The sequence below is a fragment of the Tympanuchus pallidicinctus genome, unplaced genomic scaffold (assembly GCF_026119805.1).
Source record: "Tympanuchus pallidicinctus isolate F22 unplaced genomic scaffold, pur_lepc_1.0 scaffold5, whole genome shotgun sequence".
Taxonomy (NCBI): domain Eukaryota; kingdom Metazoa; phylum Chordata; class Aves; order Galliformes; family Phasianidae; genus Tympanuchus; species Tympanuchus pallidicinctus.
Window position 1 is genome coordinate 19,431,971 of NW_026294769.1, and position 14,374 is coordinate 19,446,344.

At 40.9% G+C, this 14,374-nt stretch overlaps 1 protein-coding gene across 3 annotated transcripts in view; it reads left to right on the top strand.

The window, feature by feature from the left end:
* ZNF516 (zinc finger protein 516) overlaps positions 1-14,374 on the top strand; it is a 102,100-nt gene that overhangs the window by 20,399 nt on the left and 67,327 nt on the right. The window contains exon 2 of one of the 3 annotated variants that reach the window (XM_052703819.1): positions 5,973-6,075. The exons of the other annotated variants lie outside the window; for them this stretch is intronic. The gene's annotated coding sequence lies outside the window, so the exon portion shown is untranslated. The remainder of the gene's footprint in view (positions 1-5,972; positions 6,076-14,374) is intronic. 3 annotated transcript variants of the gene reach the window in all.

The following is a 14,374-nucleotide window of genomic DNA, read 5'->3' on the forward strand; positions in this document are numbered from 1 at the left end:
GCAACACAAAAGCCTTAATTTAGAGCTGTAATTATGAAATGCTGACTTGACCATTCTGAGCAGGTAATGGTTTTATATGGAATGAGGAGAAGGATGAGGCTTTTTTTTTTTCTTCTAATGCAGGCCACTTCAGGACATTATGATGCGTGTGCATCAGGTATTTGTATTCAGGCAATGTACAACAGAACGTGTAGAAATGGTATGACAGCATCTTTTAGAAAAGCATATTCATAAAATAGTTTGAAATAGATTCTGTAGTACTGCCATACAGTATGGACAAACCACATGACTCGGAACATCCTAGATTTCCTCAGACAGTATAAAATGCTTCATTGCTATTAAATTTTAAACAGGATTCAGTGTGTGTCCTTTTAAATAGATGTTCCAGGCAATACCTGGAAGTTTAATGGTTTCAGACACTTTTTGCCTTGCTCTGCAGACAAAATGGGGCATTTTCAAAGCAGCAATTGAAAATGTACCAAACCCTTATGCACTAAAAGATGGACAAAAAAGTGCTTCAAAAAAATGCCTCAAAAACTTGCTCTAACAGCCCTTTACTGTGTGTGTGTGTGTGTATATATAATATATATACAACATAAATACAATATATACAATATAAATATAATGTATACAATATATAGTATGCTTATATATATATATATATATATATATATATATATATAAAATCATGTACTGAGAAGAAAATATATATATATATATATGTGTTTTCCTGGGTATGCATTCTTTGGTACATAGTGCTAAATTATCTGATTATTCCTTAGATTAAAAAAAAAACGCAAATGAGAAGACATGTAAAAACATAGCTCAAGTTTCCAAGGGAACTTCCAGAATTAGGTGCTTGATTCTCTTTGAGTGCTTTGAAATTTTCAGATTATGCTTCTCTCTGTGTAACTGTTGTGTATCTGTGTAAGTGTATGAAATGTGCTGGATTGTAAACCTGGCAATATCTCTTTCATGTCAAATGGGAAAAGAAAAGCAAGCTTCCATTACTAGAAAAGCTCAAGCTGTGGTCACATTCTATTTTACTGGTCTTCTATGGTTAACTTGCATAATAGTCTGTGGAGCTGGAGTGATGCTTATCTAAAAAGACGAGGTTGGCTCACAAACTGCATGGAGGAGAGAGATGTCTTCATGTGGCTGGATGCAGGAATGAGCTGACCTCCCAAAGACATTTGATCTGGAGAACTCACTGTACCTAGATACTATCTGAGCAGCGCATTACAGACTAAGTAATTAGGAGGTTATGTCATATGCCTTATGGCGTAAGAGAGCTACAAAGAACAGTAAGTTAGAGAGACAACTTTTTAAACAAGGATGCTTCTGAATTACTTTCTGTCTTCTAAAGTTAGAGGCATCGGTCTCATCTTGCCTGGCTGTTCTGATGTTGAGCGATGCCACTGTTTTTAGAAAAAGTGTTTTTTTCCTGTGAATTGCTGGTATAGCAGTTCAGATTTTGAGGAAGCGTCCTTGTGACGGTGCACGCTCTGTTATCTTAGCACCAAATATGAACGTTGTATGTCATAAAATGGCTTTTTTTTTTTTTTTCCCCCAATGGTCTTGAAGTTCTAGTTCAGCCAAATACAGCAACATTGTGCTTGCAATTTCTCTGAAACTCCTCTGGATTACACGGCAATGAATTGGGTGACCTGGCAGCGCTGACGTTTGGATACTTTCACTCTTAGAAATGTTTTGTTCATGAGACTCAGTTTGTGTTAGAAACAAATATAATATTGCAAAAACAACTACTTTGCTCTCTTTGTTCTGCAATCTACATCTACTGTACTTCGTTGAAGAGTAGCTGTATTCAACCAGAAACTCAGCAGTTCCTTGCAGATTTACTGCAGGGCTGAAATTTTGGTGTGTGTGTTTTTCTTTTTCTCCCCCCCTTCAATGATGAATCCAGCAGCAGCAAGCAGATTTGTTGTATTTTGCATCTCTGTTCACGGAAAAGCTGGATTCAGTGCTATCAAGCCAGTTTCCTGTTTAAATTGCAGTTTTTTGTTGCCCAGGACTGGAATTCAGATGAAGTAAGAAACAACTATTTCTTTCTGACCTTGACACTTGTTTGCTTTTCTTGGCCAGCTGAAAAAATGTTAGAACAAACTTGATGCTCAGACTCTAGCTGAATAATTAAAACTTTGTGCACAGTTTCTTATCAGCTATTGGCTGTATTCTTCGGCTAAACAATCCAGTAAAAAGTAATTATAATGCTCTCAGGAAATCTGCCTGTGGGTGCTGGAATTGTTGGGTGAAGACCTCCACTCTGTTTTTGTGTGTGTGTTTGTATTTGATCATTGTGGAGAATCTCTCTGGAAAGCTTTTATTGTGCTGAGTGAATGAGACCAACTTTTGGCTTCCGTCTTTGTTCTTCCATGTTTTGTGAGGTACTTTAAATGAGGAGTGCCTTCAATGCCTGAACAGCTGCATTTCTTCCTTTAGGGCTTTTGCCAGTGGAGAACAGTAACAATAACGTGGAGATAACTTAATTATGAAACGCGTAGATGTTGTTTCACTGATTTGAACAACGGACTGGAGACATGGGAATATGAACCAGTGAAGCAATAAACATTCTTCTAATAAGGGAACATTTACAAATGAAGTAGCTTTTAATTTCTGTATTTTTGCACTGTGCTGAAGATGTGGTTTTATGCCTTGGATTTCAGTATGTTTACGTCACAAAGGTCTATGGCAGTAGTTTAAATATTTTGGGGTTGCAAAGGCCTTATAAGGAAATGTAAGATGATACAAACTGTTCTTTCACTTGCGCTTTCCGATTATTTAATGCATACAGAAACATAGTTCACTTTGGGTTTGTGAAAGCCATTAATCTAATAATACCAATAAGAAATGAGTCTTTTCTTCAAGTCACCCGCTGTGCAGTTAAAACTAAGCTGGAATATAAATGGGTGTTTTTGCAATCCGGGGAGTTATAACGTAGTATCACATAGCCTAGCAACAGCTCAGCATCGGCATAACTCACTGCCATAACGAGCTGTGAGCGCATAGGTGTGGCAGGAAAGTATATAAGCTATTGCAAGCAAATCCCCAAATTTGCATATGTTGTTTTCATTTACAATGCTAATAGAGATGACAAACATTATTAACGTACGGTAATTAAAGTGTACATCTAACTTTATGACATCTCTGCAGTTTGTTGTACTTTAGGTGGCAAAAAGCGTTATGAACTCTGAAAAAGCTGTAAAGAGAGGTTAATAGAAGCTGCTGAATACAATTTGGGATTTAAATGTGGAAGCCCTTAATAGCATTACTGTTTCTCTTATTCAGAAATTTCCATATATTTCATGGTTTCTAAACTACTTTTTTTGAGCCTGCATGTATACGTAGATTCTTGGTGAGGACAAACGCTATAAAATGACTGTTCCAATGAATGTAGACAATAGATGGGTCCAACTCTTTTTAACGATTTAAAGTTGTTATTCAGTTAAATTAGACCTCATGGCATTGATACACATCTGGTCATTACTTTCTTTTGGCAGGGTTTCCCTAGCAGTTTGCCTTCATTAACTGCTACCAAGTGACTCTTAGAAAATAATTAAAATTTCGTTTGATCATATTTCTAATATGATGGCTGTATTGTTGCCGGTAAGTGAAATCAAATGCTTGTTAGCCACAAAATCTCTGCAGATGAGTTTCACTATATCGGACAGAGAAAATGTTCATCTTGCAGCAAAAGCTCTGGAGGCTGTTTGTAAATACACTAATGGTGTCCTGTTTCTTCCTAGCAGTATACTATTCACTACAGAAATTGAATGGTGTTGACTACTGAAGCACTTTAAAATTTACAACATCTTTTTGAATTACTTTGCTTAAGTGAGGAAAATCCCTGCGATAATTCTGTATGGTTTTTTGTCCCTGGGTTTCTGTTCTTCCCCTTCAGCTTGGAGACACTTGGCTTGGTTTTGTCACTGGGGTCTATCTGACTAAGGCACAACTATTTGTCATTTTTATGTAGTGTGGTGTGTCTAGCTTGCAGCGATGGAGCTGTCAGTGCTGCTGTGTGATGGGAAACTGGGACAAAGACGTGCACCAGGTTGCAGTGGGAGGAGATGTATGTGCTTTTTAGAGTAGGTTTTTTTTATGTTCTAGGGAACCAGTGCCATTTTTCTTACCAGCTTGGAAGTGGTGGTGTCAGCTTTTCTTTAGACTGTTGACCACTCGTGTGTTTGTAAAAAAGAGAGGATGGAGACAGCCTCACCTTGGGTAGGGTGTGTTCCCACCAGAGCCGCTCAGTATACTCCAGTACTTGCTATTTTGCAACTCACTGTTAAAGATAAGGCCTGGCCTGAAATTCTGCGGTCACATAAAAGCAACTTCCCCACCCTTAAACTGGAGATGGACGGGCTGTGAGAGTTGAGCAAAGGGAAGCAAGCCTACAGCCTTTTCCTGTGCAGCAAGAAATGTCTTAATATTTGGTATTAGTAGTCATGAGAACTTCAGAGGGCCTGAACTGACTCAGAATTAAAGGTTGTGTTCTCTAGAATTCTTCCTTTGATAGTGCTTGGTGTCATATGCTGGGGGAAAAAAAATATGAGAAACAGCATGAGCCTTTGGTGACCAGCCCTCCTGGGCACTCCCCAATCTCTCCAATCATTTGACCAATTTTCAGCTCGGTCACTTCCTAAACTGGAGGTTGTATCTGCATCTTTTTGGTTTCTTAGCCCCGGATGGACTTTTCTTGTCTGAGGTTGTCCATTTGTCTTTCAGCATCATTTGAGCCAGTCAGTTGGTGGTGAAGGAATAAGTAAATAGAGAGCTTTTTTATAGTGTTACATGCCTTGTTTTCCAGCTGGTATACACGTAGTGGGCTCAGTCTGAGTTTCAAAAGAAATCCTGCTCAGTACTGGTGCATGAGGAAGGTAAGATGGCAGCCTGGCACTTAAAAACAAAAGGCTGATGTCATCCTTTTTGTGCACACTTAAGTGTGTGGTGGCTGCTGAAGTCAGTGCAGTAAGTCTGGATTGACACCCAACTGACTCAGATTAGGATTTTACTAATGGTTTGCAACAAAACTGGCTTTCAGCATGCCTGAATCTCCTGTGAGCTGGTGATCCCTCTGCTGGGCCTGAGATGAGAGATCTTTGTGGAATAAAAGAGCTATATAATGCTGCCAGAAAGGGTCACTGGAAAAGACTACTCTTGTGCAAGGGGTACCATGCTGCTCCAGGGCCACTGCTTGAATGTGCCCCTATGTGAGGCCCTCCTTAGGATTGGTTGATGAAGATGACTGCAGCTAGGGAAATGCAATGTATTTGGGGTTAGATGTGCAGTAACTTGGTTGTTGCTAGCAGCTGCTGAAGAAGTAATATGGTGAAACAGAAGATAAAGGCTTCGAGTAGCATCTAGCATCAGTGGTGCAACTCAGAAAGTTGGCCTTTGGACCTTCTCTTTTACAGGATACCTAGTAATTTGAGTCAAAGCAACCCAGTGACAAACCCACTGACTCTGTGGGGTTTGTCCATTCCCTGAGAAAAGTCCTGTCTTCTGATGTTATTGTCACCATCTCTTCTACATAAATACTGAGTTGCAGTTTACTGGACAGATTCTGAGAAGAGATGGAGGTATTATTAGTACCATTCGGTTTTGCTGTGTTTGTGTCACGTTTGCACTGTAAGGCACCTGGCTTGTGTGTCAAAGGACTCGTGTCCTGCAGGAGAAGTAGCTGGGCCAAGGAGAATGTGGCACCATGTGTCTGCCTTTGTGTACCTTAATTTTTTATTTTTTTTTTTGGTTATATTTACCAAATTAAGATGCTTTGAACACTATACTTGAATATTCCTAATTTTATTAAATCTAGTCAAAAATGCTGAGAAAAAATATTTATGAACTTAAATCTCTATTGCTCAATATCTCAATCAAGTACTTTTTTCTTCCTACCCCCCAAAAAGAATAGTTTTTCATAGACTTTTTTTTTTTTCTTTCCTTTTTTAAAGGCACATGAATCCCATGAAGTGCCGTCTGCTTATGGTTTGAACATCTGACCTCCACTGAAGGAGTGTGTAGAAAGATTATTCTATCACCTGGCATTAGATGTTGGTAGGTAAACTGGTATAGTTTTCTGAGGAGTGTTTTAATGATGGATTGGAGGGAAGAAGGGATACCACATCTGTACAATTCAGTTGTGTGTTTTGATTTTGTCAGTGGAGAAGAATAAGCATCTTTTCCTAAAGCTTGTGTTTCTGTATCCTGGATGTTAGCATCCAAAAACAGAAAGTAAATTCCTGTGCTTCGTGGTTGTTGGAAGAAGCTTGAGAATCAACTAAGTGTATTGTAAAAGCTCAAAAGGCAACTAAAAGAATCCGCAGCTATGTTATGTTTAAAAACCTTTCCAAAGTCTTTGGCTACCTTATGATATGGAATAACTGACCCATGAGATTTAGTGCTTTGAGTTGGCAGTTCTATAATCATGATTTTTATTGTGCCTTATGTGCAAGTTTTAAATGTACTTGTTTTTTTGGATATGTTTTCAAGTTACACCTTCTTGATTTTATTTGTTAATTGAATTAATCACGTGTGGTAAGTTCAGGTACCTGCACAGAAACCTATGAGTAGAGAAGTGTAATGGAATGATGAATGATATTTAGCATTTAGTGGTAAAGTCGTGATGTCATAAGGAGTTATCCTACTTGATTATGAGCCTGATAAATATTTTTTTAATGAAAAAGGGTTTCTTATGGTTGGAAAATATTTCATATTAGATAGTGTACTATCTAGTTTCGTATTAGATAGTACTCAGTAGTACTGTTTTTTCATTAAAAATGTGTGAGGTTTTTTATCATTAATTGAGTTATGAGACTGTGACTTCTTTATGCAACAAGTTTTTCTTGCAAGGAAATCTTCTCTTCAGATTAAAAGCAGTGACTTTGATCAAAGTACCCATTACCTAAGGAAGTAAATACGGGTGTGCTTATCTAAACCTGCTAAAATCCAAAATCCTCTGAAGTATTGGCAAACATTGTTGCTGACTATTGTAAACTTGCCAAAACTAGATTATACTTGCCTAAAAAAGTGGTTTTAGTCAGGCATCTTCTATTACTTTTGTTTCATATTCTTACTGAAATATGACCCTCTTCATTTCATTGTAGATTGCTCCCTTTTTGTTTGTGCTGTGTGTTCAGCACTGAAAATGAAGTAGCCGTAGAATACTAAGGATGTTATTTTGTTATAAATGGTTTGTTCCGATAGTGAGAAGTGCCAAGTAACTGTAGCGCAAGCAGTCATTTATACACAGAGGAAATATAATACTGTGCTGTTACATCATGATTATTTAGCACTCTCTAAGGGCTGTAAGTATATTGAGAAGGAATAGCTGAGTAATAAATGGGTGATGTGCAGGAAAGTGAAAGTGATAAAAAGATATGTAGCAGAAAATACAAGGCTGGTCTTCACCTACGTGGCTGAGGCAAACTACGTTTGTGTGTTAGGAATAATATCCCCAAACATCCTGTAATTAGTCAGTCATGCAGTAATCCATGCTTATTTGTTGTGTAACAGGTTTAAGGACTTATCAGTGTGGCTCAAATTCTACTCTCAGAGTTAAAGAGTCACAGTTATGTCGTGCTTCTTGGGTGGAAAATCTACTTGTCTAAGTGTTGCCCTAAGAAGCAAGGAAGTACTTGAATTTGCAGAATAGTAAAATGTGTGATATCAAGCAGCGGGTACCTCCTGGAGTAGAGTTGGTTCGGAAAGCTTGTAGGTCAGTCTCAGAATCATAGAATGGCCTGGGTTGAAAAGGGCCACAATGATCATCTAGTTTCAACCTCCTTGCTATGTGCAGGGTCACCAACCACCAGACCAGGCTGCCCAGAGCCACATCCAGACTGGCCTTGAATGCCTCCAGGGATGGGGCATCCACAGCCTCCTTGGGCAACCTGTTCCAGTGTGTCACCACCCTCTGAGTGAAAAACTTCCTCCTCATATCTAACATAAACCTCCCCTGTCTCAGTTTAAAACCATTTCCCCTTGTCCTATCACTATCCACCCTTGTAAACAGCCATTCCCCCTCCTGTTTCTATGCTCCCTTCAAGTATTGGAAGACCACAATGAGATCTCCCCGGAGCCTTCTCCAAGCTAAACAAGCCCAGTTCCCTCAACCTTTTCTCATAGGAGAGGTGCTCCAGCCCTCTGATCATCTTAGTGGCCCTCCTCTGGACCCACTCCAAGAGCTCCGCATCCTTCCTGTACTGGGGAACCCAGGCCTGGACACAGCACTGCAGATGGGGCCTCACAAGAGCTGAGTAGAGGGGGACAATCACCTCCCTCTCCCTACTGGCCACCCCTTTTTTAATGGGGTACAGAGGATAACAGCTGTAAGAATACCTTGCTGATAGAAGACTCATTTCTAGGTACTTTACACCTTAATTTGGTATGCTGGAGAGCCCACATTTTTTCCAGTTACCTGTGAATTGAAGAAGTGGGGAGAAAAGTGCTTCCTTTAGTGGTATGTGGCACTTGAAATGCTTTTGCTGTGAAGCTTCTTGCTTCTAATTGTTACACTGTAAATGAGTGGATACCTATGTTTCAAAAGGAAATGACGTGAGAGGTTTGAGCTCCCAGAGAGAGCTGAGCAGTAGTGTTATTCAGGTGCTTGTTCTTTCTCATTGGTCTCTACATATCAGCTGAGGTGCCTGAGGAGAACCAAGAAGTTTGATCAGGATGACTATGCAAGCACAAAGAGAAGAGCTGAGCCCAGTGACGCTTCATTTATGCTTTGTTTGTTTGTTGAGTACCTGGTGGTAAATGGAGGCACAATAAGAGATGAGGTCTGGGCAGACAACAGAGGGTATTGGTTTAGTTTTGGGGGTCAGAGGAAAATATTTTTTTTGTTTTTCTTTTTTCAGTTTTGCTTGTTGATGAAAGAGGGACTATGACACTTTGAAAGGTGAAGCTTCACTTTAGAGTGATAATTTGCTCTTAGAAATTATTTGAAGTCAGAACATTTGACACTGTATAAAAGTGTATAAAAGGTCTCAAGCCTCTGACTTGAGGAACACCAGTTAGAATATATGTAATAAGTATTATAGTGTTATGCATTTGAGTAAATAAACACAGTGATGGATTTCATTCTTTAAAATAATTTTGAACCTTTTATGGAAAATGATTTATTATTTTTTTTTTTTTTTAAGAATAAATAACAAAAATAACAAAAAAGAAAAACTGGTTCTAAATGCAGTGTTGGTCATATGTGGGAAACGGATATACAAGATACATTAGGGAGTGTGAATCATTGTCCACACAGAATAAAAGAGGATGGAACTATGGAGATCCCTAGGGGAGAAGAATGGCAGTTGAGCCTAACACACAAGGCGTTTGACCTGGGTTTTGGTATCCTTTGGTTTTTGGAAGAGCAGGATGCTGCTGGGAGCAGTCCCACTTGACTGGGCCAGAAAGGAGCGAGCTGTGAGCTGGTGACTGGGGATGCCCAATGAGTTTTTAAATATGGATCTGAAGTAGCTGATGGGGCATGTGCTGAGGGGCAGCGCATGCAGAGAGAGGTTTGTGAAAGGGGAAAGGAAGGAGGCTGCATGCCCCGGGGCCACAGCTGCTAAACTTGTGCTGAAATGACCTTGTGAATGAGGAGCCAACGAGTCAGGGCCAAAGCTGAGCAAAGGAGAGCACAAATGTAAGGATGAGTCAAAAGGGGCCCAAACAGGTTTGCAAGAGGGAGGAGGAGGAGAAGGCACTTCTGGAAGAAGCAGAGGCATTGAGGAGAGTTGAGAAAGCAAAGGCTAAAGGGTGAGCTGACAGAGAGGAAGAGGTGGAGAAAAGTGGCCTTTAAACTCTGTCAGCCGGATGGGCATATCTTGGGAAAGAGGTGAGGAGGGTGAAGCTGCATGCAGGTGATCCAGAAGGGATGTGACAGCCAGGCCGGGCAGCAGCCTGCATGGGCAGCCGGGGCTGGGAGGCATGGCGGTGACGAAGGCAGGGAGGAGCCGGCAATGAAGGAGGTCAGCGCCATCCAGGCTGTGCGAGTGAGATGCTGTGGGCATATGCTGCGACGGAAGCTGAATGAAGTGTGTGTGTGGCAATAACATCAGGCTGATTTCTTCCTTGTCACAGAGAGCATGCATGAGAGGAGGGTGGCTGTGTTACAGCCACGGTGCTTTGGAGGGAAAAAGGCTAACTCTGTAACACCTGGCGATGCAAACAGATTTATGTTCTCCATGTGTCTCAAGGTGTGTGTGGTTCGTATTTGTTTTACCTGTTGATAGATCTGTCTTGGAAGTTGTAATGTGTGGAAAAATAAACAAACCAGCAACCTGTGCAGCCAGGCCTTGCTTCCCTGCAGGCTTGTTTGCTTGCTGCACTTCCAGGGCTTTGTCTGTTTTCCATCTCCCTAATAGTTACTCAGCGTCTGTGGGTCGAGGCTGTATAGCGCTTCCTAATTTGGGGTGGATTTTGGTCCTTCTTCCTGATTTATGATGCCTGAGAAGGCCAGCAGCGAGCTTAGAGTTGGTTTTGGGGATGGATGTCCCGCTGGGCCCTTCTCTTTTATGGCACAGGTTGCCCAGGGAGGGGATGGGATCACCATCCATGCAGGTGTTGAAGGAACTTGTGGATGTGGCACTGAAGGATGTGGTCAGTGGGCATGGTGGGGGTGGGCTGGTGTCTGGACTAGCTGTACTTAGAGGTCTTTTCCAACCTGGATGACTTTGTGATGCCATGTTATTGTGCACTACACTTGGGTGTGTGTTTGTGGATTTTGGGGAAAATTATACTCTCTCTGTATGTGAGGGGCTGGCCCAACTGTTTAAAGCCTTTTGTTTCAAAGTATTTGATTAAATGATAAGGAGAAGGAGCGACTGTATCTATTTATATAAGGAAAATAGAGTTTCCCTGAACAGAGTTATCAGGGTTTATCTTGTGATATTCACTACATCCCAACCTGCCAAAATCTGAAGCATGCTTTATGTTGTGCACTAATGAGAGCAAAGTTAACAGGACTTGTAAAAATGTGCCTAGGAATCATATTTGTAAGCAATGTGTAGAAGCTGTTTGTCTCTTTGTGTGATACACTGCAGTGATGTTACACAGAAATAACTCAACACTTCATACCAAAATAAGCCTGTCTGACTGACAGCTGAAATATTTGGTTTGGGGTTCAATTTTTCCTTTCTTAGCTAGGAGTTACAGACTGGAAGGAGCAATCCCTGAGAGTAGCCCTGCAGAGAAGGACCTGGGGGTCCTGATGGATGAAAAACTTAACATGAGCCAGCAGTGTGCTCTTGCAGCTCAGAAAGCAAATGGTATCCTGGGCTCCATCAGAAGAGGAGTGGCCAGCAGGGACAGGAAGGTGATTGTCCCTCTTTACTCTGCCCTTGTGAGGCCCCATTTGGAGTATTGCATCTAGGGCTGGGGCCCCCAATACAAGAAAGACAGGGAGCTGTTGGAGAGGGTGCAGAAGAGAGCCACAAAGATGATCAGGGGCTGGAGAACCTCCCGTATGAAGACAGGCTGAGGGAGCTGGGTGCATTCAACCTGGAGAAAAAAAGGGTGCAGGGTGACCTCATTGTAGACTTCCAATAGCTAAAGGGAACCTATAAACAAAAAAAGGAGGGGAGCCAACTCTTTGAAAGGGTAGATAATAGCAGGACAAGGATAAATGATTTTAAGTTGAAGGAGAGAAGATTTAGGTTGAATATCAAGGGTAAGTTCTTCACAGAGAGAGTGGTGAGGTGCTGGAACAGGCTGCCCAGAGAGGTTGTGGATGCCCCGTCCCTGGAGGTGTTCAAAGCCAGGGTGGATGGGGCCCTGGGCAGCCTGGTCTAGTATTAAATGTGGAGGTTGGCGGCCCTGCCTGTGGCAGGGGGGGTTGGAGCTTGATGATCCTTGAGGTCCATTCTAACCTAAGCCATTCTATAATTCTAATGAGTTTTGAAATTCAGAAAGTAATTTTGTGCTTTATGTTATTTTGACATACAGTTATTATCAAGTTTCTTCCCTTTGTGTCTTAGAAATACAATAGTAAAAAGATGGGAAAAACAGTTATCTTGGTGTAGGGTAACTAATGCTTTATGGCGACATAGCTTTTGTTAACGCTGGCTGTACCTGTGTCCTTTTCTGTGCTGACAATGACAGATCAGTGCAAGCCACCATGTATTTCACAGCTGGGTTTATCAAATGCGTAATGGAAGTAGCTTTTAATGCTAAGAGCTGCAGAAAGCTCTAAAATAAATTTATGGATGGATGAATCAACATCTAACATCTTCTGGTCTTTAAAACTGCTGGTGAACTTTGAAACTTGCAAGCCTTCCTTTAAACTACTAGCAGTCTTCTGGCTTATTACCAAGTACAAGGTAAGCTCATCATCACAAATTGTGCATTAAGTGATCTTTAGGGGCGCTGTGGACATTAGTGAAGAGAAAGTGAAAAGGAAAAGATTTTCAAGGTGCTGGATATCTGCACGTTTGCCTTCTGTGCTGTTCTCATCTGTTTTGTGGTTGGTGTTACTGAGCCAAAGCTGCCTGCAGTTTCAGTAATGTAAAAGGTCTCAGCTTTGCTGGTCTGGGATCTCTGCCGTGTAGCGTGTGTGTATGTAGGAGTGGGCATAGTACATGTGCTTGACATTCAGAAATCTTGCAGAGAATGGAAAAGCTGTAATTGAATGTCTTAATTACCTGCTTAAGTTCTTAAACGTTTAAGAAAGCTTCCTAAAATAGAGCTAGTCCATTCTGCTTAGTGCTTTGCAAGAGCTTACAGGAAAATAGTGCCTACAAAAAAAGTAAGCTAACAACTGAGAATGAGTTTTCGGTGTTGTATGCTTTGTGAGTTTGGTGTTGTTTTTCAATGTTAAACCCTGCTACCTCGGAAAGTAATGTTTAACAGAAGGCTTTTATGGCTTTCTACATATAAAGATCCCTCCTTGTATTTCAGGGCACAGTTCCTCTCTTTCCCCTGCACTCCTCTCCCTTCCTCTTTCACTCTTATTTTTTGTGCATGCATTTTGTTGTTGTTGGGTATTTTTGTAGCTCTCTTGAAAATGGGACTTTGAAAGGTGATAAGGAAGTCAGCGTCAGCCCAAAGCCTTGTTCCAGTGTTTTACAATTGTTTTATAATCTGGGGGAAAAAGTGAGCAAATAACTTGCTGGTGTTCGTTCAGAGATCTTTTTTATTACACTAAGGCTTTAGTAGTTAGTCAAACAACAGTGCTGCAATTCTGGATCTGTTAACAGGTTAACGCTTGGCAATGCTTATATTTATAAGGTAATGATTTTACTGTAGCAATTTGAGCAGCAGGATATATTAGGTATAAGAAAAAGCAATTTATTACCTTGAATTTCTTAATTCTGCACACAGCTTATTTCATAGCAATGTACTGTAGAAATAATCGTTACCTCCCACTGACCCACTGAACACCTAGCTATAGCTAGTAAATTTGCTCTGTATTAAACACACAGCTTATTGCATTCAGGGTCTGCTCTGCATTAAGCCATTCCAATGCAGTATGCATGTATGACAGCACTGATGTGTGCTGTGGTAATTGTGTGTTGTGACAGCAGGAATCTGGGTGCTTTGGACAGTGTTCTTAATGTAACTTTTGCTGGGGTAGGGAATCCACCATTCAAAATGTTTATTTTTAGCCACACATGTTCTTGCGTTCAAGACTTGATGCACACAGCACAAAGGCATTCCAATTTTAGCTAATGGTATGGCTTCCCATTTGAGATAAATTAATCTCATGGCACTGTGTGCACTCACAGCAGCTGGGGACGTGGTTTGTATGGAGCTTGAATTGATGGGGCAGATGTAAGAGGGAGAAAGGAGATGTATGTGTGAGATGCACTAGCATTTTATGCCAGCTGATGATCCAATTCCCATTCTTTTGAAGAAAATACAAATACATTAAAAGTAAACATTTTCTTATCATGATGCTGAAAATAAAAGCAGGTAGTTCTCCCCCTCCCCCCCTATTTTAAGATTAAAAACTGAGCAGAATGTAGTGAAGCACACTGGCAGGAAAATGCCCTGCCCAGCCAGTTTGCAGACAGCCCCCATGCTGCAGATTTAAAATAGCCATGTTGCAACTCCCTGCAAATTGGTTTGCAGTGGAAACCCTAACAAGATCATTAAATATAAAAGCCCTGTTGGATGCTGGGAAGCTACTGTGCTGCACATACATGTGTGCATCTCCATGGACGTGCATGAATGGGCAGCATCAATGCCATCGATTTGAATAAGGAGGTAATGTGCAGAATTGAGGTGACTTTGCTTGTGTTTGGAAGTGACTTGTGTTTATTGTGCTATGGACAGCATGGTGAATGTTTCCTCAGTTTTTAATTCTTAGCACTTGAATATTTTCAAGACACAAAATTAACTCATTTGTGCAGGTGTGGCC